The following is a 22,914-nucleotide window of genomic DNA, read 5'->3' on the forward strand; positions in this document are numbered from 1 at the left end:
CTCTCTCTCTCTCTCTCTCTCTCTCTCTCTCTCTCTCCTTCTTGACTGTAGATACAATGTTACCTTCAGCAGTCTCCAGTTCCTGCTGCCAGACCTCCCCACCCACCAATGGACATTCCCCTCAAACCCTGAAGCAAAATGAATCATTTCTCCATTCAGTTGCTTCTGTCAGGATACTTTGTCATAGTAACAGGGAAAGTAACTGAGACACTCTGCAGCAGCATCTCCTCAGGAGACTGTGGGCTTTGTAGACAGGTAGTCTGCAGACAACAGTAAGAAGGGGGAGAACTTGAAGCCAGGTGTGTGGCATTGACTAACCCTGATGCCAGGACTGTTGCTTAGATACAGGTACGCACTTTTGGTCCAGGACACAGGAGGCTGTGGGCCAGCTTGACTGTCTCTGTCTCAAAACCTTACCTCTTAGCACTGTTAGTGGGGGAAAGGTTTGCACTCATTCTAAGTATCTGGTTCAATGGCTTGCAATAGATCTACAGTTGTGCAGTCAGTGCCAGAGTAGCCCATTCCCAGGATGGTCCCTCCCACCCTTCTGCAGTCATTCCTTTTCCAAACCTTCAAGTTCTCATGGAAAGAAAACTAGAATTGACAATTCCTATGCACACTTTTGAAGAAGAGCAAGCTGCACTTCTTTCTTGCTGCCATTTCAAGACAGGACCCCAGGTCACCTTCATGTGGACCTTGTGTGTATTCTGGAATACTCTGCGTATCACAGGTCATGAGAAGACCGGCCCTTCCTCTCCATGTTCTTCACTTCTCCCCAGAGGTGATGTCTCCATGAACTTTGAAAGCTCTTATTTGTGTGAACTTCATCATGAACCACAGGGTTCCAGAAAAAAACGAATATTTCTCTGTGCAAATACTTGTGCAGATTTTAAAAAACTTGAATATTTTGAATGGTGCTATTTGAGATTGTTCTAACTATCCACTTTGATGTCACCTCAAGCCAGTCAAAGAAGGGTTCTTATCCCCTGTCTCACGTCCACTCACTGAAAATTATACTAAGAAGTTATATCATGAAGCAAACATCTGCCACAGTGCCAGACAGCAGAATAATACAGATAGCGGGTGAGAAACACAAGAAGCCAGTTCGTGAAGAACTTTCTAAGTCAAGTAGTTCTTTAAAGTGAACTTGACGAGAGATCCTCTGAGTTTCAGAAGGATCTAAAATTTACATTTGACATTAATAAGAACAATTTATGATATAAAAGGAAATCTCCTTTTCACGAAGAACTGTTTCTGATTGGTGTTTGGATTCACAGGGTTCTCTAGAGGAACAGAACCAGTAGAATAGACATGTATCACAACGGGGGTTTGCTAAATGGGATTATACAACATGGGCTGGGTAGCCCAGAAATGGCTATCTGCATGCTGGAGAGAAAAGAGTCATGAGGCTGGATGTCTCATCAGTTATAACCCGGTGCTGGAGGACTCCCGGAGAGCTGCTGGTCTTCAGCCCTTGCTGGAAGCCTGAAGAAGCTAGTTCTGAAGTTGGCAGGAGCAACACAGTAGGTTCAACTCTCACTAGGAGGAAGCAAAGGTAGACAGGCAACAGTTTTACCTCTTCCCTAGATTTATTTTTTGAATCTGGCTGCCAGAAGGTGCAACCCATGTGAAAGGACCGACTCCCCCACCCCAACTCCAAGTTCTCAGCACAAAGGAGATTTATTTGTCCCAAAAGGAAAGAACACAGGGAATCGGAAACAAAGACAGGAGACAGAGGATGAGGGAGAAGGGACAGCAACAAAGGAGAGGGAGAGGTATTTGTCCTGACAGACAAAGGACTACCTCTAGATAGAGAGGAGACACAGGATGTGACCATAGGCAAATAACAGTTTATAAAGGTACAAAGGAAAAGCCTCCGAGTTAGGAAAAGTTGGTTTGTTTTGATTGGGCATGTTAATTAGGCAAGCCAAAGGGGGCTTTTGATTGCTCGACTTCAATACGTTGATAGCTGGACCTTGATGGTCAGCCTCAGGGGGAGGAAGTGGCCAAATATCGAAAGGACCTTTGTGGCTAGCTTTAGGAATGTAATCTAATGGTTTCTAACAAGGCAGAGGGGTTAAGGGAAAAGAGAAGGCCTACCAGAGCCATGCTCACCACGATCGAAATGACCCGAATCCCTTCACCATGTTCATAAAGGGTCTTCCCCAGCATTCAATCCTTCTGAGAAGCACCTTCCCAAATGGGCCCAGAAGTAAGTCTTTTAGTTGATCCAATAATCAGTTAAGCTGATGACCAAGGTTAACCATGACAGTATTGATAAAATCACTCCAGTGTCATTGTGGCGCCAATGATGGTGTTTCCTTCCCTTCTGAAATGACTGTTTGCCAAGCGAACATACAGAGAAACAGTCAGGGAGCATGACAGAGTTTCGAATCTCCCCAGCCCTATCTGAGCAACAACCATTGTCATACCACTGTCAGCATTAATGTGAACCGTGTTCTTCAATTGTTGCCTTTGGGGATTTACAATCGACCCCCTCACAATGGAAATCACTTGCCCCAGCATGCGAGCCTCTTTGGGAGTGGAAGATACTTTCCATTGAGGTCTTACTAATTAGGGAATCTGTGGCTTTTTGTTTTACTTCTTTGCTGTGAGTAAATACTCCTTCCTGCTTATGGCGCCTCTAGAATTGTGTTCATTAGCTAAAGGTGGCTGCTTGGTTGTTACAGTTTTTCAGGTCCCATCAAATGATATAGCCTTCTGCCATAGAGTTCCCAAGCCACATTCCCAGGGTTAAAATGACAAACCTCCCATCCTGGGGTGTCCTTCCAATGGCTGAACAGAGAGGGTGAAGACAGTCTCCCTCATTTTATCTACCTTCCCATCCTTCCATGCAGTGGCTATCGCTCTTTCCCATTTCAGAGAATTAATTATTGGAAACTGCCAGAAATATCCTTGGATCTCACAGCAGTTGGCCTCTGCCCATCAGTGGGAAAGTGCCTGCAATCACTCTGCCAGGAATTACCGTGCTCTGAGGTCAGGGGTGGCAAACGCAGTGAAAGCCATTCTCTTTCTCGACATTAACACACTTTGTAGATAATTATGTCATTTTCCCAGTATCCCTGGGGATTCGCTTCAGCTGCCCAATCTCATGAGTGATCTTTGACAATAGAAAATTGCGGGTAATTTCTGTTTGTTTGGGTGCCGTTTCTATAGTAATAGGAGTAATTTTTAATAAATGGAGAAAGTTGTGCCAGGCATTTTGATCAATAAATAACCTCGTCTTTTCTTTTCTTTTCTTTTCTTTTTTTTTAAGTGCTCACAATAAAGATCCGAAGCAGAAGAAACAAGCGAGTAAGAACAATCCCAGAGTTCTTTTGTTGCTTGTCTTTCAGGTCCAACGGCATTTCCATTCCAGTCAGCAACAGGCCAAGCGAGGACCCACTTTTCTTCATGATCCCAAATGAGGGTGTGAGGCTCCCTAGCAGGAAAGGGGTAAAGGCATCAGTGTGATTGGAAGACAAGCATCCACCCTCCGCCACCCACTCCCATCAACACAGAAGACCCATGAGAACCTCACACATCACATCAGAGCATCAGGAAGATGGAAGATACAAAGCACATCTTACACAACTTCTCAGCTTCACTCCAGGACTTAATAGCCATGACTATTTGGGTTTTTTAACCAATGGGCACCCATAAACCAGCAAGTGACCTTCTTTTCCACCTACTAAATAATAAATGAAGCATCTTGGCTGCCTTTCTTCATCTACTATGTTTATTGAAACCATGTCACACATGAAGCCAAAGGCCTTACTTAGGTCAGTGCAGTTTTCAATGTGGTGAACTGTGCCCAAGGTTGAGCCCTCATAGAGCCTGTCCATGTGTAGTTAGCTTTAATTGTCAACTTGATAAGTTGATACAGCCAAGAATCAACTGGAAATAAAAACTTTCAGTTAAGGATTGTCTACACTGCGTTCGCCTTTAGGTATGTTCATTGATGTGGAAAGACCCAGACCACTGAAGGAGGCACCATTCCCTAGGCAGAGGGTCCTAGAGTGTACGAGAACGGAGTGATCAAGATGAGCACACAAGTAGCAAGTGCATGTGCCCATTTATTCCTTGACTATGTAGCTGTTTGAAGTTCCTGCTTTAACTTCCTCCAGTTGGAGGAACTGTGACCCAGAATTGTGAGCTGAAATAAATGACTTTCTGGGCTCCTTTTTGTTGGAGTATTTTGTCACAGCAACAGGACTGAAACAAGGACACATGGAAACTTAGAATGGAAATGTCAACTGCCTGGCCAGGGTCCTGATGTCCATCTAGACTCTTCTAGAAACACAGCCGAGGCAAGGATTCCGGAGCAAACCTTGCATGTGAGAGTGAGTCCCAGGAGGCTCCAGTAGCGTAGTGGAGAAGGGAGACTCCCGGGAAGAAAAGACGGTCGGTAGGAAATGTGGGAAGGAAGCCCAATGTGCACTTCAAAATTGTGTCACCTGAGGTAAAGGGACTTGGTCCACTAACTCTGGGTCCATGTTTGTTCCTCTATGGTATTAATTCTCTATTTCTGTCTCACAGTATGGTGTAGGATGGTTGGGTCATGTGGGGCAGAGTTGCTTGAACAGTCAGAGAAAGTGCCAGACCAAGAGGAGCACACATCCAGATAACCTGGAGCTCAATATGATGCACTGTCAGCACAGCAGGGAAGTCTGGGGACATGCCTGAAAGATGGAGAAGATGTAGTGTGATCCATTTGATAGGCCCAGAGGACAAACAAGGAAGAATGATTCCTGAGACTCTCTGGGACAATGGTAGGACAGGGGCACTGGCTTCTAGAAGGTAACCAAGATCACGGGATTCTATCAACAGCAAGATACCAGGGAGGTGTGCTCCCAAAGAGTGTCAGGCTATGTCACAGGCTGGAGAGGTGCCTCTGTGCTCTGTGTAAAGGTAGTGGAGTGTGGGAAGGTGTTTCAGATGATTACAAGAAGTGGCAGGTGTATGAGCCAGGCAGTTGCAACAGTCTAGAGTGAGGAGGTTGATTAGAAGGAGACATTCCAGTTGTAGTAGCAATGTACTCTACAGAGCCTAGAATTTCAAATGTTGGGAGTTCAACACCCTTGGGGAACTTGAGGGCAAAGCCAGCCAATCTGCCGACCAATTTGGCTATGAGGCCAGGAACCTCTGGGAGACTCAGACATGTCTGCCGTCTCCCCAGACTCCTCTGTAAGAGGGGGGCTTGCAGCGGTGGGGCCCAAGGCAAGACCAGAAGTCTCCATTCTTGATGCTTCCTTGGGCAACACCACCAGACATGGAGGCCATTCAGTTGATCCACCTTCCTGGCATGCCATGCTCTCAAGGGAGCTGTGTGCATGGACCCCTCCAGATACACCTCTGTCTTCATGGTACCTATTTTAGTTTAGAATGACCAATGATAAAGGGTATAGCTCACTACTTTTTCCTGGAATCTAGTTGCTTCTTTGGTCTGCAGCTTTGTACTTTGCTGTGGACATTTCAAACTCAACACCCAAATAACCAGACCCCTTAGCTTTTGTCTTAGTCAGGGTTTCTATTCCTGCACAAACATCATGACCAAGAAGCAAGTTGTGGAGGAAAGGGTTTATTCAGCTTACATTTCCACATTGCTGTTGATCACCAAAGGAAGTCAGGACAGGAACTCACACAGGAAAGAAATCTGGAGGCAGGAGCTGAAGTAGAGGCCATGGAAGGGTGCTGCTTACTGGCTTGCTTCCCCTGGCTTGCTCAGATTGCTTTCTTATAGACTCCAGAACTACTAGCCAAGGGATGGCACCACCCACACTTCCATATAATAGTTCATCATCAAGAGCAGTAAGAACAGAAAGTCAAGCAGAGCAGGAACCTGGAGCAGGAACTGATGCAGAGGCCATGGAGGAGTGCTACTTATTGGCTTGCTCCCCTGGCTTGCTCAGCCTTCTTTCTTATAGAACCCAGGGCCACCAGCTAAGATGGTCCCACCTAAATAGGACTGGGCCCTCCTCCATCAATCATTAGTTAAAAGAATTCCTTTTAGCTGGGTCTTATGTAGACATTTTCTCAACTGAGGTTCACTCCTCTCAGATAACTCTAAACTATGTCAGGTTGACATAAAGCTAGCCAGAACAACCAATTCTTTGTCACACTCGACACACAAATGCACCACTGTTAGCCATAACCTTTCTTTTCTTGTTTGTCCCCAAGATCGCACACATTAATACCAGTATCACAACATAAAACATTTTACAAAGTTTAAAGTTTCTAAACAGTTTTTACAATTCAGCCACTTTAAAATTCAGTCTCTTTTTAAAAATCCAAAATCTCCTTTTTAAACCTAAAAGTCTCTTTTAAAATTTAGTCTCTCAACTGTGGGCTCCTGCAAAATAAAAAAAATAAATAAAATAAAATAAAATAAAAAAAGACTAAATTCTTTCTTACTTTAAGAACCAGGATGCAGTCACAATATGAACAAAGCAGAATCACACTCCAGGGTAAACAACTCAGCATCTAGTGTCTGGGAATCATTCATAATCTTCTGGGCTCCTCTAAGGGGTTAGGTCATTTCTCTGGCTCTGCCCCTGAAATACATGCATCTGTCTTCAAAGGTCGGGGCAGGCTGCACTCCACCAAAGTTACTATTCTTAGTGGTCATTCCGTGATACTGACACCTCTAAAATGCTGGGGTCTTCTGCTGCAACTGGGCTTCACTTTAACCAATAAAATCTCCTGGGTTCTCTTTGTGGTGCAAAAGCTCAACTTTTCTCCATGATCCCTCCAACCCTGAGGCTTCCATTGCTGTACGTTCGCCAATGGCCTCTCCTGGCCTCTCACAGTGTGAATGCTCAGTTTCTCTATACAATCCCTTCATGCCTTCAAACCCAATACTACCTGGTGACTCTTCTACTGCCAAGTTTGGCAGTCAGCACTAGGTACAGCCTTGGCTGCATCTAGAACACAGCTTCTGTGTGCTCTCAGGAAATGCTTCACAGAAGACCTCACCTCAGTCTTCTACTGACTTCTCAGCTTCAGTTGACCAGTACCCATTGTCCCAGCAAAGCAAAGGATTTACTTTAGTAGTTCTGGTCTCTTGTTAATAATCATGGCTGATTCTTCAGCTCCAGCTGACCAGACACCACAGATTCTTCACACCTATAACTAGTAGAGTCTGAATCCCTCTCAAATGTCACAAGCCAGGCCTCCATCGGCTACACTGCTCTCAACAGTATTATCTTTTAAGGGCCTACAGAACAGCCCACCAAACTCTCCGTACTTGATGCCTTTTCTAGCCCAAAGTTCCAAAGTTCTTCCACAGACCCGCCTCCAAAACATGGTCAGATCTGTCACAGAGATGCCTTACTGCCCTGTTACCAACTTGCCATAGTTAGGGTTTCTATTTCTGCAGTGAAATAGCATGACCAAAGAATCTTGGGGAGGAAAAGGTTTATTTGGCTTACACTTCCACATCACTCTTCATCACTGAAGGAAGTCAGGACAAGAACTCAAACAGGGAAGGAACCTGGAGGCAGGAGCTGATACAGAGGCCATAGAGGGGTGCTAAGTGGTTTGCTCCTCATGGCTTGCTCAGCCTACTTCCTTATAGAACCAAGGACCACCATCCCAGAAGAGGCACCACCAGCAATGGGCTGGGCCCTGCCCCATCAACCACTAAGAAAATGCTTTACAGGCATTTGTACAGCTGAATCTCATGGAGGCATTTTCTCAATTGAGGCTCCTTCCTCTCAAATGACTCTAGCCTGTGTCAAGTTGACATAAAACTAGCCAGGACAGGACCTCTGGGTCTAATGTAAACTACAGAAAAAAGAGATATTATCATTATTTGCAAACATTGGGTAGGCAGCATCAGGTGGGAATGTTATTGCTCTCAAAGAGCTGCAGGACAAGGCTGATCAACCAGGTCTTATGAGGAGTACAGACCCAGGCAATGGGTGCAGAAAGAGTCACATGACTTGAGGAACTGGGAAATCTGCACCCCAGCCATGTGTAGAAAAGCTCTGTTCACACATAGGTGACACTGGAGTCTCACTTCATCCCAGTAACACTCTTGTACCACCTGTGCCTCCACCCTCAGTGTCTCACCTAGGGCAGTACCAGGCCTGGCAGCACAAGCTACAAGCTCAGGCATTCAGGAGGATGAAGCATAAGAATAAGGAGTCTGGAGGCTATCCTGAGCTACAGAGTGAGTTCAAAGACAGACAGACAACTATGAAGAGATGAGGTAGTTCTGGGGATTCAGCTTGGTGACAGCTGATGCTTAGCACGTGTGAGGCCCTATAGCAAGATCCAGACATCTATGCCCTCCAAAAATAAACATCCACCATAGTTCTTATGAAGAAAGTTTTATCAGCACCCACTAAGTCTGTTCACTCACACCTAAGCTGCTCTCTCCAGCTCCAGAGAAGCTGAGCTGAACCATACAGACCATCTTGTCTTCAAACTGAAAACCTTTTCCCCATGGTTCTTCACAGTAAAAGCGCTCTGACCATTGATCAGGAAGAAATACAGCAGCATGTAGGTGCACTGGTGTCCTTTTAAATTACTGAATAGGCAGGCACAGGTGTGAGGAGGCTGAGGAAAGGAAGGTAATATCCTCACAACTGGAGGCTGAGGTATGTTCTTGTACTCCAGCACCAAGAGGAGAGCCCGAGGCCCCCTACCTCCCACAATAAACGGAACACATCAGGCTCATTCCTTTAACAACAATCTGGGGAACAGTCCACCTCTGAGAGGGCAAGTTCTCTGGAGCCAGAGAAGCTCACCAGTGGCCTCCTTGCCTCAGTTTCTCTACCTGGAAAGCTGGGGCATTAGAATCTACCTCTCAAGGAGGCCACTGTTGGAATCTGAGGTGAAAGCTTGCATGGAACAAAATGTGGTCTTATCTGCAGGAAATGGACCAAATACTTGAAAACCAAATTTCAGTGGTGCCTCTGTGCTGGATCCAGGGAGAAGCAAATAAAGTAGGTCTTGTGTGTGACTGGAGCCAGCCTAACACAATACCACTACAGCCTAATACAAAACCACTACAACCCAACACAACATTCCTACAGCCCAACACAACACTCCTACAGCCCAACACAACACTCCTACAGCCCAACACAACACTGCTACAGCACAACACTGCTACAGCACAACACACTGCTACAGCACAACACTGCTGCAGCCCAACACAACACTCCTACAGCCCAACACAACATTCCTACAACACAATACCACTACAGCCCAACACAACACTGCTATAGCAAAGGCTCCAGTGGTTTCTTTGGCACGGGGTGGGATTATTCTTTAAGGGTGCACATGACTAGGCCTCTCATCTGCCTCCAGAGTGCTCTAACAGCAGGGCCATTGGCAAACTCTATGCTTCTTCCTGAATCTCATAGACCAGAGCCCAGACACACAGCAAATAACTTCATATTGTCAAGCCCAGCCAGGTCTCCATACAAGGATACTGGCATAGGAGCTACTTCCTAGTCTCCTTGTCTTAGACTAAAGCAGAAGTCCACCTTAATGTTTTGGGTATCAAACCACACTCAGATTGCTTTCGAGATACGTGACATCTCCCCTCAGTCTCTCTGCTGAATGTATGAGTAAACCCAATATATGCCTGTAAGCTGCTGTTCCTCACACCTACACCCATGCCTGCGTAGATACCATCTAGAGAGCCAGAGTCACAGTTCTGACTCACACCAGTCTAATTGAAGGTCTCGTCTATTTAACTATCTGCTGCCTTCTCAGTGCATCTTTGAGGAATTGCCTAGCCTTCCAAGGTCACGTGGCCTGAATTTAAATCTCACTAAAGAGATGGGCACATCCCCACCTCTACACTATGCTGGCCCACGGGTCCAATCCTGAGGGTGACAGAGGGGCCAGGAAGGCAGCAAAGCTTTGGGAGTAGACAACATTAACAAGGCCCTTCAGCCCCCTTCCCATGAACACTTAGATTTCTTTCTGCAAACTTGAACAGAAACTATTAAGAACAAAGTTATCATGTTTCACATTAGCCTAGCTCTATACAACTCTATCTTCTTTCTGCTCTCCATTTTGAAACTTGTCCTTCACAGGCACCGGCCCTACCATGACAACTGCCAGCCAATGATGGCACCCAGGATGGGGAATTGCAGTGCCACCAGTTTCTAGAGATACTAAGTTGTAACTCACCCTGGGGAGGGAGATGACATCCTTTAAGAAGCAGGGACCAATGAAACAGTGGTAGATGCTAAATTTTTAAGGAATAACAATGACATTACCAGGTAGGTAATGAATTCAGGCTTCTTTCTTCCCTCAACAACCTACAATCACAGCCTTTCTCATCAACTGCAGGCATTCAAATAAAGGTCTCCTAGGTATTCCTGGGGTGATTTGACATCAAGAAGCACTCACCTCCATCGAGGCAGGGAGTGTTCCACTCCTGGTGGTTTCTAACTGCAACCCAGGAGAGGTCTGTATAGACTCAGCTGCTGGGGACTCCAGCGTCACTGAATTCCTGGGAATGGAGCCTGTCTGAAAGATCACACTTAGGGAAACCTTTTGTATCTACAACACACACATCACACATATGCAGACACAGTCAAATCATCTCTTACGGCAGAGGGCAAAGATCAGAGAGGAGCACAGAGCTGCTGGGACAATGTTTTCAAAGAACATCTTAACGTTGTTCTTTGAGAACGCCACACATGTATTCGATGTATCTTTATCATATCCTCTCCTATATCCCTCCAACTCCTCCTGGCCCTCCAACACGTCTCTCTCCCGACCTCACTCCCTCTTTCTCTTTTTATAATCTATAATCAAGTGAGTCCAACTAGTGCTGCCCATCTGCGTGTGGGTGTGGGATCATCCACTGAGGCGTGGGTACCTTACCAGTGGGTGCTCCTCAAACCAAAGTGACTCAGTGTTTTAGACATACTCTGTGGGAAAAGCAGTCACTCCTCATTCGGAGACATGACTAAGTGGCCAGTGTCTGTTGTTGCTGAAACACTGACAGGTGAATCCTGTAGTTCTTCACTGAACTAGTACTGCCTGCTGACAGGTGAATCTTGTTGTTTGTCACTGGACTAGTACTGCCTTCCGACTGTGGTTTCCACTCTTGCAGTGTGCTGTTTGCACATACCCTGATGTGATGGACTGAAGTCCTCTGAATCATGAACCAAGTAAAGTACTTCTCCACTAAGTGCTTTTGTCAGTTACTCTCTCCATGGCCATGAGAAAGTCACTAATGCAGAGAATCATCTTGTCCAAGACAAGTCCATGCACAGGTCTCTCTGCAGAGCAATAAGTCCAGCTGCTGTGTATACTTAGTGTCTCCCGGTCACCTGATCTGGTGACAGATGAAGAGGCTGTTAAAGGAGTCAGTCATGGTCCTGAACACACGGAAAAGCACAGGAACCCATGGGCAAGAGAAATCAGAGTCACTCCCCAGAACCAGCATGACTGCTGAATCCAACATCAAGGACCCTGGCTCCCTGTTCTCAATCTCCAGAGTGTCTCCTTGGGTCCTCACTATAAACTTGTCCTCGATCTCTGAGCCACTCTCAGACAGTATATCCCAGACCACAGGACTGATCCTAGTGGAATCAGCTGAACAATGTCCCCTTGGTGGGAAGTCACTCAGGGAGTTCTCTACTGAGATTTAACCCTGAGCAATTCAGTCTTCTTCTGACACAGTGTTCCTGTCATGCCCCAGAGTTCAGGGTCCAAATATCTGAGCATTGACGTCTGTCCTCTGGGTTCCTAAATGTTCTGTTTCCCTCTACCATTACTGGCAGGAGCCTGGGCCTCACACAGCTGCATCAGGCATCCTGGCGCTGGAGTCACAAGTGGGACATTTAAGGCATGCTTCCATAGGCTCCTCAGGGTTTTACTTTGGCTTGCTCTGGCCTCTGTCCTATCAACAACACACACCACAAAAAGAAAGCATTGGCATTTGGAACATGGAGGTTGTGTTTGGGGGTCTGTTTTATTCTTTTCACTTAGAAATCAATGGCGCCATCCCTAACCTATTCTCGAGATTTGCATCGCCAGAAAAGCCTGTATTGATTTGGAAGCCAATGCCACACTCATCCCGTAGGGAGTGTCATAAAAGCAGGCAGCATGGAGTCTTCCAGAAAGCCTTTCCCTGTGCAGCCTCATCGGTGGACTGAGCCACAGCCCAGCCCTGCTGCCAGAAGCAAGACGCCTTTGTGGGCTGGCAGTGCTTTTCTGAGCAGTCAGTTCAGGTTATGCTGCCAAGGGCCCAGGCTCTGAGAGTAGAGAGGCATCCGTGTGACTCTGCCTGAGACATCATTGGACTTATCCAATGGAGAAAACTAGAACCAGTACCAGAACATATAGTACCAAATAGTCGATTGCCATGAATTATGTCCTATTTCCAGAAATTCTATACTAAGAGACCAGCAGTAAAAGGGTATATTTAAATCCATAGGATGTAATATTAAGGAATGATTGTGGAGTCATAAGAGAGGCCTTCTTTGGCCAGAGGATGCTAAAATTACATCTTAGAAATGTATAATTACAAAATTCAAAATCCAACAAAGCCTTTATTCACCCGCCAGCCTTCAAGCTCATGTATGTCTTGCCTTCCTCTCTCCACAGCTCCAAGCCAGAAGAGAATCATTCTCCCACAACATGCAGAGTCTGGACACAGATGAAGATCCTTGGGGTTCCTGCAGCAGATGTCTGGGCTGGTCATTTTACTACAACAGCGTAATCCAGGCATGATGTCAAAGGGCACAGACCCGTCAGGAATGAAGGCTTGAGTCACTCCACCAGGAAACGAGCCAAGACCTGCTGAGATTCTTTTAGAGAATGGCAGAAATACAGAAAGAATCACAGAGGAGGAAATACAGGAAGGTTGTTATAAATGCCATTGAAGGCCGTGTGACCAGTTACAGAAATAAGGATCATAGAGGACATGACTGTTTCTGTCATATTTTGTTAAGAGTGCCTTTTTTACCGATATTTGTGTTTTCTTTCCTCAATCTCTTTATCATGTGATGTAAATTCTATTCTAAATTTATAATGCATCTGCGGTTATATGAGGGCTAGTTATATCATGTTAGGCATTAATCACACAATACATTTGTAATTATAGGTGGGATAGTTATATTATGTTTAGACATTGTGATCTGATTATTGTTTTCATGTGGAAATTAATCACAACGTGAGAAGATATGATTGTGTGTCAAGTTGACAAGGAGTTTTGTTTTGCCTCTTATTTGTTGTCCACTTGACTACGTCTAAAATTAACAAAAATCCAAAATTGGGGGAGGGGCACACCTATGAGAGATTTTTTTTTGCTTTAATTTGTGCGACAGCTGGTCAGATTTTCTTCACACAACAATCCCAGTAGAGTTTTTCCTTCCCTCTGAAACTTCACAAGCCAGGCCCACCTACACTGCTCTCAACATTCTCACCATCGAAGCTCCTGCGTCCTCAGCTTCAAACATCCTCAGTGAGAAGGGCTCCCTGAGCTCTCAGCACCCTCTGACCTTTCTAGCCCAAAGTCTAAAGCCACTCTACAATCCTCCCTCAAAACATGGTTAGGTCTGTCACAGTAATACCTGACTCCAGGCACCAAAATCTATATTAGTCAGGGTTCTCTAGAATAACAGATCATATAGAATGAATCTATTCTATAAGACTGGTTATTCTAGAGAATAACATATATATATAGGAATCTCCATATATATAGGAAGGAGTTTATTAGGATGATGTACAGTCTGTGGTCCAGATAATACAACAGTGACTGGCTATGGATGGAATCTCCAAGAATCCAGAAGTTATTCAGTTCACAAGGCTGGATGTTCCAGCTGGTAGATGCTGGAGTCCCAAAGAATCCGGTCTAATGCCAGTGGGGTAGTGGACTTGCAAGCAAGGTGAGGGCAAGCAGGCAACGAGGAAAAGCTTCCTTCTTCCGTGTCCTTCTGTGGGCTTGCAGAAAGAGGTGTGGTTCAGATTAAACGTATGTCTTCCTGTCTCAAAGATCTTGGATCATTGTGTGAAGAATCTGTAGTTCTGGTCAGCTGGAGCTGAAGGTTTAGCTGCAATTAACAAGAGACCAGAACCACTAAAGTAAAGCCTTTGCTTTGCTGGGTTATTTGATGCTGGTTATCTAGAGATGAGAACTGTGTTGTGACTAAGAGGAGATTCCCAGACATTGGTCACTGAGATATTTGCACTGTTGGATCTTGGCTTTGCTTTGTTCAGATTGTGACTGTGCACTGGTCCTCCTCTCTTGGAGAAAAGATATTTGACTTAGTTTTGTTTTTTACAGGAGCCCATGGCTGAGAGACTTTGAACTTTGTGAATTTTTAAAGACACTGGATGTTTCAAAGAGATGAAACTTTTACTGTGTTTGAATTTGTAAGGACTGTGTGACTTTTAAAGTTATTTATGTTTTATATTGTGATATTGATGTTAATGTCCTATTCAAGAATAAATCGGAAAGGAAAGGTCTAATTGAAAAGTGGTGTGTTTGTGTGTCAGGCTGACAAGGGGTCAGTTGTACTGGCTAGTTTTATGTCAACTTGACAGATGCTAGAGTCTTTAGAGAGGAAGAAGCCTCAATTGAGAAAATGTCTTCATAAGATACAACTGTAAGGTATTTCTTAAATCAGTGATCAATGAGGGAAACCCCAGCCCATTGTAGGTAGACTGTACTGGTGGTCCTGGGTTCTATAAGAAAACAGCATGAGCAAGCCATGAGGAGCAAGCCAGTTAGTAGCAAGCCTCCATGGCCTCTGCATCAGTTCCTGCCACCAGGCTCCTGCCCTATTTGAGTTCCTTCCCTAACTCTCTTCAGTGATGGACTATTATCTGGAAAAGTCATCTTCCCCAAGTTCTCCTGGGAAACAGGGTCCCAGCAGGAGGCCACCTACCCACCCCACACACCATGACTTTGTACTGAGAAGATCCATCTCTGACCCTCAGGTCACCGTGGGCACTGAGGAGCCCTGTTTAAGCAACAGTGCCTTGGGAGACATGGCAACATGGACCGAACGAAGTCTACAAGAAAGCTCTAATCACATTTCTGCTGATGTGATGAAACACGCTGACTGATGGAAATTTGGGTGGAAACAGGATTTAATTTTAGCTTACAATTCCGTGTTTCTGTCCATCATTGTATGGTGTTAAGGCAGGAACTTCAAACAGCTGATGACATCAGATCCACAGTCAAGAGCAAATAAATGTCCCCCTGCACACTTTCCTTATATCAATTAACTTAACTAAGACAACTCCTCCCAGGGATGCCAAAGACCAATTATAACTCTTCCCTGATGATGTCAGGCTTTGTCAAGTTGAAAAGTGACCATCACAACAAAGCTGATGCCATCACAGCAATGGCCTTCTGTGGAGAGGAGCGCTGAAGAGGTCCCTCAAGTTCACAGACTGAGAGTCAGAGCTGATGGCATTGCCAGTGACAGTGAAAACAATGGCTGATGACCCTTCCTTCTTCTTGTGCCCTAGTGTCCAAACCTTGATGTGATGGCTAATATTATCCACTTTGTAGGATAAGGAACAACCTAGGAAATCAGTCTCTGGGAGTGTCCACAAGGATTTTCCAAATCTGGTTAACTGAGATGGAAATGCTCACTCTAAATACACCATTCAGTGGTCTGAATTTTTGAGCTGATGAAAAGAATGAAGCTATATGAATACCAACATTCATCTCTGTCTGCTTCTGAATTGGGGACACTGTGTAACCAACTGCCTCTTGTTCCTGCCTCCATGATTTTCCAGATGTGTTGGACTGTACCCTACAACTGTGAGCCAAAATAAACCCTTCCTTCCTTCTTCCTTCCTTCCTCCTTCCTTTCTTCTTCCTTCCTCCTTCATTCTTTCTTCTTCCTTCCTTCTTCCTTCATTCTTCCTTCATTCTTCTTTCCTTCTTCCTTCCTTCTTCCTTCTTCCTCCTTTTCTTCCTTCCTTCCTCCTTTCTTTTTCCTTCCTCCTTTTTCCCTTTCCCTTCCTCCCTCCCTTCTCTCTTCCCCTTTTCTTCCTTCCTTCCTCCTTCCTTCTTCCTTCCTTCCTTTTTCCTTCTTCCTTCTTTCTTCCTTCTTCTTTCCTTTTTCCTTCCTTTCTTCCTTCCTTCTTCCTTCCTCAAGTTGCTTTTCCTTAGGTGTTTGATAATAGGAATAAGAAGAATCACTAATGGACCTGAAGAGGATCAGGGTTGGAGTACAAGTTGCTCTTGGGGGCTTCTTTGTGTCACTTTGGTCCTTCACTATTGAAGTGCCATTGACTCAAAATGAGTGCATCTATTTTTTTCATGTCGCCCAATCTCAAATGTGTCAATTCAGTTTGGCTTTGACATGATTTTAATTCCATCTCTTCTGGCTAAATCTACTTTCCTAAGTTCCCTTACTCCATTCACAACCTATATCCTTTAGTGCTGTGGGAAGACACAGATCTAGGTCCTTTGGGTTCTTAGAAGTCTGTGAAAACCTCCATGCCTGCCAATCCTCCCCCCAGAAATATTCCCTTGTTGTGCCAAACTGGGGAAATAAATGGAAGCCAGAAAAGAAGTGGGCTTGAGGGAAACATTTTCAAATCTCTATTTCTATAATTGAACACATTTCCATGACTCTGGCTTAAGAGACTCGTGTATTCATTTCTCTTAAGCATTCTGGTACTTCTTAATGGAGCCACTGCCTCATGGAAAATCAGGTTCTCCTTGGATTAATATCTTTGAAAATTAAGTTGATTTATAACCAATTTTCTCCTCGTTTAAACAGCAACCTGCAAGGGTTTCCCAGGGGAACCAACAGGATCCAGGAAATGATGTGTGGTGGAGACGGCTCAGTGAAGCAGGGTCTTCACAAACATGGGCATATGGCAGCCTTGCTTACAGAGCAGGATAATGTGTTTCCTTGTATTGCATTCCTTTCCCCATTTTGGAGATACACAGGCACTTGGCTGAGGATGAGGAAACACTAATTGGATAATTACCAAACAACCCCATCTGATTTCTCAATTTCAAAAGGTTAATCAAAACAAAGGGGGCATGAGGAGACTGCTCTGAAACACTATCTGGTAACCCAGCTGTAAGGCATAAATGAGCATTGAAAGGCAGATGCCCTGCATGGGTCAGACAGTGCCAGCCTTGGAACAAGCAGGCCACCAAACAAAAGCCCCAGTACCAGGTGTGGGATACTGCTGGAGGATCCCACGGGGCCCTAGAATAATCCAGGTTCTTGCCATTACTCTTGGTTGCCCATGGGAACTACTGGGTAAGACTCTGAAGACACCACACCCTTTAGGTGCAAGAGATAGAGTTGGAACTACCCGGGAAGCTTCCTCCCAACTGGCTAAGTTTCAGTGTTGGCTGGTGATGAAGAGGCTGCTGAGGATGGGTGGAGACCAGTAAAATCATCACGTCACAGTCTTTACACAGCTGTAAACTATATAACACCGCAAGACTAGCCTGCCAAGTGTGATGTGCCTATCGGTCCAATAATGGCAAAATTGTTAGGAGCAACTAACCACTCCATGACTGGATTTAATGCCAACCCCACAAGAGGGAATCTACACTTAGTACTCCAAGCTCAGTTCAAACCCCATAGCTAAAGTGGTCTCAGATCCTTCGGGACCAAACACTACTGCTTAGCTGAATCAACCTAGCACCAAATCACCTTTGAAATCTCTGTGTTTTTACCGTCAGGCAAAGGCTACTCTCTGCCTTAATCGGAGAGGCTTCTCCTGTGAACAGAGGTGAATACAGAGATCCATTGCTACACAAGATGCTGAGAAATTGGATGGGTGAGAGCTCAGGCCCTAATGAAATGTATACGTCCCCCTTTCAGGCTTTGAAATCTTTGTGGAGGAAAAGTCAGAGTGAGGATAGAAACCCCAAGATCAGGGAGAGGGCTTCTTGTAAGCATCATCTTGTAAACACAGTACAGCCATGACCATGCAGTCATGGACACACAGCAGCTTCATCTACATAGTAGGCCCACACAAGTCAGGCCACCTACTAATCAGCTATGAAGAGAGAAAGGGTTCACAGGGACTCACCCCTTACTGCTGATTTATTGGTAGCTAACAGATTCTGGGAGCGATGGAGGAACAGTACCCAGCTGTTCACCCACTGATGAGCGTAGCAGGCTCTGATGGTTAGTTCCAACCCCAAGGTTACAAAGACGGCCTTAGTTAAACTCTGTGGGACACTAAACCAAACAAAAATAGCAAATATGAGAAAGAGTTTTGTAAAGAAGAGGAGGGGGAGCCGGGCAGTGGTGGTGCACGCCTTTAATCCCAGCACTTGGGAGGCAGAGGCAGGCGGGTTTCTGAGTTTAAGACCAGCCTGGTCTAAAGAGTGAGTTCCAAGACACTCAGGGCTACACAGAGAAACCCTGTCTTGAAAAACCAAAAAAAAAAAAAAAAAAAAAAAGAAAAAAAAAGAAGAGGAGAGGCAGGGGTGGGAGGAAGGTGAAGGAGGAAGAGAGAGCACTCAGGAGCACCCAAATGCATGTCTGTATATAAAACTGTCAAATTGTTCTGTATAAAAGATAAAAAGTTATTAGCGATACAAATATTTTCACTTGTCAACAACAATAACAACAACAAAAACCAATTACTGTGTTTCTCTCTTCTCAGACATTGATGCTTGAGCAAGCCTTCTCCCGGAGCTTTGCAGGGACAGAGTGCAGCATCAGATCTGCTGAGGGACTAAGGTGTCCATCATGTTAAGGGTCCTTGAGCCCACCATGTGGTCTCTGTGTGCATGCTGGTCTGTTGGGGACAGAAAGCAGGTAAGTGGCTGTCCTCAATAGCGACCCCTAGGGCCATTCTTTATGTTCAGTGTTTATGCTTAAGGAAAGAAAGAGCCCTAGACCCAGCTTTAAGCATCACACCAACTAAAGAGGGTACTTACCAGAGCATTTGGGGTTCTGTTTTCAAAGGAACACTTGCTCTTCAGTACTGGGGTTGGCCTGAGGATGTAGTGTATGCTGATCCAGCATTCTACCGCCGAGCCACCTCTCCAGCCCTCTTTCTGCTTTTTAATTTAGAGACAAGGTCTCTCGGTAAATGTCAATGCATACTAACCAGGGATTCCGGATACGGTCGGTGGAAACTAAAACCAAGCCAAGTTGGAGGAGTCTCGGCAAAACTGAGGCTGAGACAAGTTTATTTCAGGCAAGCAGACGTTTTTTTATACACTTGAAAACAGAATACAATGTGGTTGCCATGATACAATGTCAGTTGCAAGCTAGACAGAGTACACAAGATTAATGTATAATAATAATGGTTTAGCCAAGTTCGACATGCTTCACAGGCTCGAAGGAACACAGACAAACACCACTGGACTGAATGTTTCACTGCCTGAGGAAGTGCCTCATTGTCTCAGGACCTGAAAGGCACACAGTGTCCCAGAAGCTGTGGACTGAAACCTCAGAAACCCATGACCCATGCCTCTCAATGCATCTAGAGCAGGCTAACTCCATGATTCCCTGCACCTCACTAAGATGTCCAGGTTGGTGTTGAATTCACTGTGCAGCCCAGGCTGGCCTTGAATATGGGATCCTCCTGCCTCTGCTTCCCAATTGCCAGGAATGCAAATATGTTCTCTCTCACTCAACTCAATGGTGGCTCTAGAGCTCACTACGGTACCCACCCAGGCTAGACTCCAACTTCTGATTCCCCTGCCTCAGTCTCTTTAGCAGGTAGGATTACTGGTCCATGCTAGCAGGTCATTCCATGCAAACATCTTTAAATCCAATACACAACAGAATCTGTAGGACTCCTAATCTCTGTTACCCTCTTCCCTGACGTCAGCCTCTTTAGGAAGATGATTTCCTCGTTGTTGCTCACACAACCCTCTTCTCCAGTAGAGCTCAATAAATATTTACATGTGCATAAGGAGTGCGTGTACACATGCACAGACTACTCTATGCTCTGAGAACTCCCCCCACCCCGCCCAGAATGCTTAGCTCTGCTGCCCCACCCTTTGATTTTAGATTGCACTGGTCTTCAGCTAGCGAGTGTCTTTCCTCACAGGATGATGTCGTAGGCAACTGCCTGAGCTCCTAACGGCTGGGGTCTCCTGGGGCAAAGATTCTCTCCATTCCCAGAGCCAGAGAAGCTCTGGCTGAGTGTGGCTTAGCCCAAGAGCAGCCTGGAGCCAGACAGCCCGGCCATCCAATATCGACGAGTACTTTGAAAGGACAAACTCATTGGCCGTGGCTCCCCCAGGGCTGCCTCCTAGCCTCAGCTCAGTAATCAAAAGAAAAGTAGACTTTGGAAGCCATTTTGATCTGTGGGATTTTGTTTCTCCAGTGCTCAAGTTTCAGAGTCCTGGTCTTAGAGTTCATTTTAATGATCACAGGGGTAATTAAAAATTAATAGTAGGAGCCATAATTTACAGCATGCTTTCAATTGGCCGGGGAGTTCTCTGAGGACTCAGGCACAGCACACTTGAATCATAGCTTGTGAAACAGCTCCCATTTTTATTTTGTTTTTCAAAGGAAAGAAACAAGTGCTTTCGGGACTTAGGAAAGCTGTGTTTTTCTCCTCAGATACAATCACAAAATGGCATGTCATGGGCTCCAGGAGCTGGATTTCAGAGGGGTTCCAGCACTATGTTTCCAATAGAAACTTCCCACTGCATGGCCCTACAGGGGAAATGAGGCGAGCTCCCACCAGAGGTACCCATCCAAACTCAGGCTACCTTGTGAGAGGCTGCCCTGACAGAGACAGGACAGGGCAGCTGAATGCGGCTAAGGAACAAGCCATGCTCAGTCACACTGCATACAGTGCTTCCGGGAGGTGTGGGGTCCACTCTGATTCACCCCGAAAGGCTTTCCAAGCTCCTGTTTGTCCTCCTCCCCATCTTAGATCTTCAGGTTGACCTCCTGATATGTCCCTGGCCTGGGAACCCACAAAAGTGACAGAATTATCGCCTGGCAAGGCCTCTCTGAGTGAGTTCAAGGCCCAGCTCCAATCATGGGTAATGCTAGAGAACTGAATGACCATCTCTGAACTCGAATTCCACCACTGATACTGTGTAGTTGACAAGTGGGCCCTGTGGGAATGGTGGGAGGACAGACAGACAAACACAGGGCTCTCCTGGCATATGGCCAAAAATTGGGAAAACAGTGACAAACCACAGCTTGTGGGTCCTGCTCATACCCCAGGATCTTGCCTACAACTTGTCCTTGTTTGTGGTGCTGTAAGATGAGAGTGGTCTTCACTGGTTCCCTCCTAAGCTCCTAAAGGCCTCAATACAGAGCAACACAACCTGAACTGGAGATGTCTCACCCAGCTCTTGATGACAAACAACTCAGCAAGCTCATCCTGGGACATGCTTCTTATGGTCTGTCCCCACACCAAGGCTATGTCCCCAGGGTCACCCTCATGACTACAGAAATCAAGGTGCCAGCACACGCCCTTCTTGAAACAGCCTCAGTTTTCCATAGCGTGTGTTCTCTCCCAGCAAACTCTGTCCAAAGCTCTCAGTGTGAGTCAGAAGTAGAGACATACACACATGTCCTACTATGTGCACAGCTACCAGAATATGGTAAAGTCATTTGCAAGCTAAATGTTTTAAGTTCTTAAGGTTTTTTTCCAATGCTGTTCACTAAACTATAATCTTATATAATTTAATACTCACAGAAGCTATAGCTAATAGCAGACTCTTTCATTTGCTGAGATGTTAAAATTTGGCTCTTGTGCCTGTGCCTGTGTGAGCCCCTGCTCAAGCTAAACTCTTTCTCACTTTCCCTGGCTAAGATCCCAGCTATGGCTGCAGCTGCCTCTCTCCACTCTCTTGGTCCTTCTGCCTCTGATGTCTTGATGCTTAGGCACCTATGTGTTCTCTTCAGAAATACTTCATCTCTATTAATCTGGAAACAAGCAGGAAAGGGGGCTAGAAACCTTACAGTGGGCTTAGAAGCCAGGCAAAGAGGGATGTGGCTGCACCCTGCCCTTCCTGTCCCTCCTCGAATCCTTGGGTGCGCTGAGAACGGGGATCTATAGGATGTCTCAACCCATAGAAATGGCTCTGGCTGACTTCTCAGTGAATAAGCACAGTGGCTCACATCCACTGACTGCTAGTTAAGTACTCTACTGGGTCAAATGATCACTAACATAGCTACACAGAAAAGCAAAAACCCACTGTTTTCTATGTTAGGTGTGTGCAGGGAGACCTGAGGGCATGCACATAGGTGTGCAGAGGCTGGAGGTCAATAGTGTTCTTCCAAAACTTTCTAACTTGTTTTTGCTTTGCTTCATTTGTTTTTTGTTGTGTTTTTGAGTCAGGGTCTCAAACTGGGACCAGGAGCTCACTCTTAAGGTTAGGCTGGGTGCCTGTAAGTCTCAGGGATCCTGCTGTCTCTACTTCCCCAGTGCTAGGAGACAAGCATTGCCTTCATGCCTGCCCTTTTTGCACATGCTCTGAGTTTCAAACTCTGGTCTTCATGTTTGCACAATAAACACTTTGTTGAGTCAACTTTCCAGGTTCTGGAGGTCAGAAGTCCCAGATCCAGGTCCCAGCAGAGCCTTTTTCTTGTGGAGGACTCTAGAAGAGTCCATTCCTTGCTTTTTCAGCTTCTAGTGTTTGTCCCCATCCCTGGTGACCATGCTCCTGGCTTGGTACCTCCCCCATCTTCCAATTCAGCCACGCAGCATCTGCATTCATCTGCATTGGCCCCATCAGCCTGACCCAGGGCCACACTTTGTCTCAGAGTCCCTGCTGCCATGAGGTGACTCCCATAGGTATAAGTCTCAAGGATGAGGGCATGGGTGTCACTTTACCACCCTGACCAAAGGATGTTTGGACTAGTTGACTAAAACCCCCTTTCTGGACATGTTGCTCAGATGTGCCCTCTGTGACAGTAACTAACTCTTTTCCTCCCCCAAACTCCACAATGATCACAACAAAGAAATGAAATTCAGTATTTATTTAAGCCACAGGTAAAGTGAATGCAC

This window comes from Grammomys surdaster, unplaced genomic scaffold, assembly GCF_004785775.1.
Source record: "Grammomys surdaster isolate TR1022 unplaced genomic scaffold, NIH_TR_1.0 238, whole genome shotgun sequence".
In the NCBI taxonomy this organism is placed as follows: Eukaryota; Metazoa; Chordata; class Mammalia; order Rodentia; family Muridae; genus Grammomys; species Grammomys surdaster.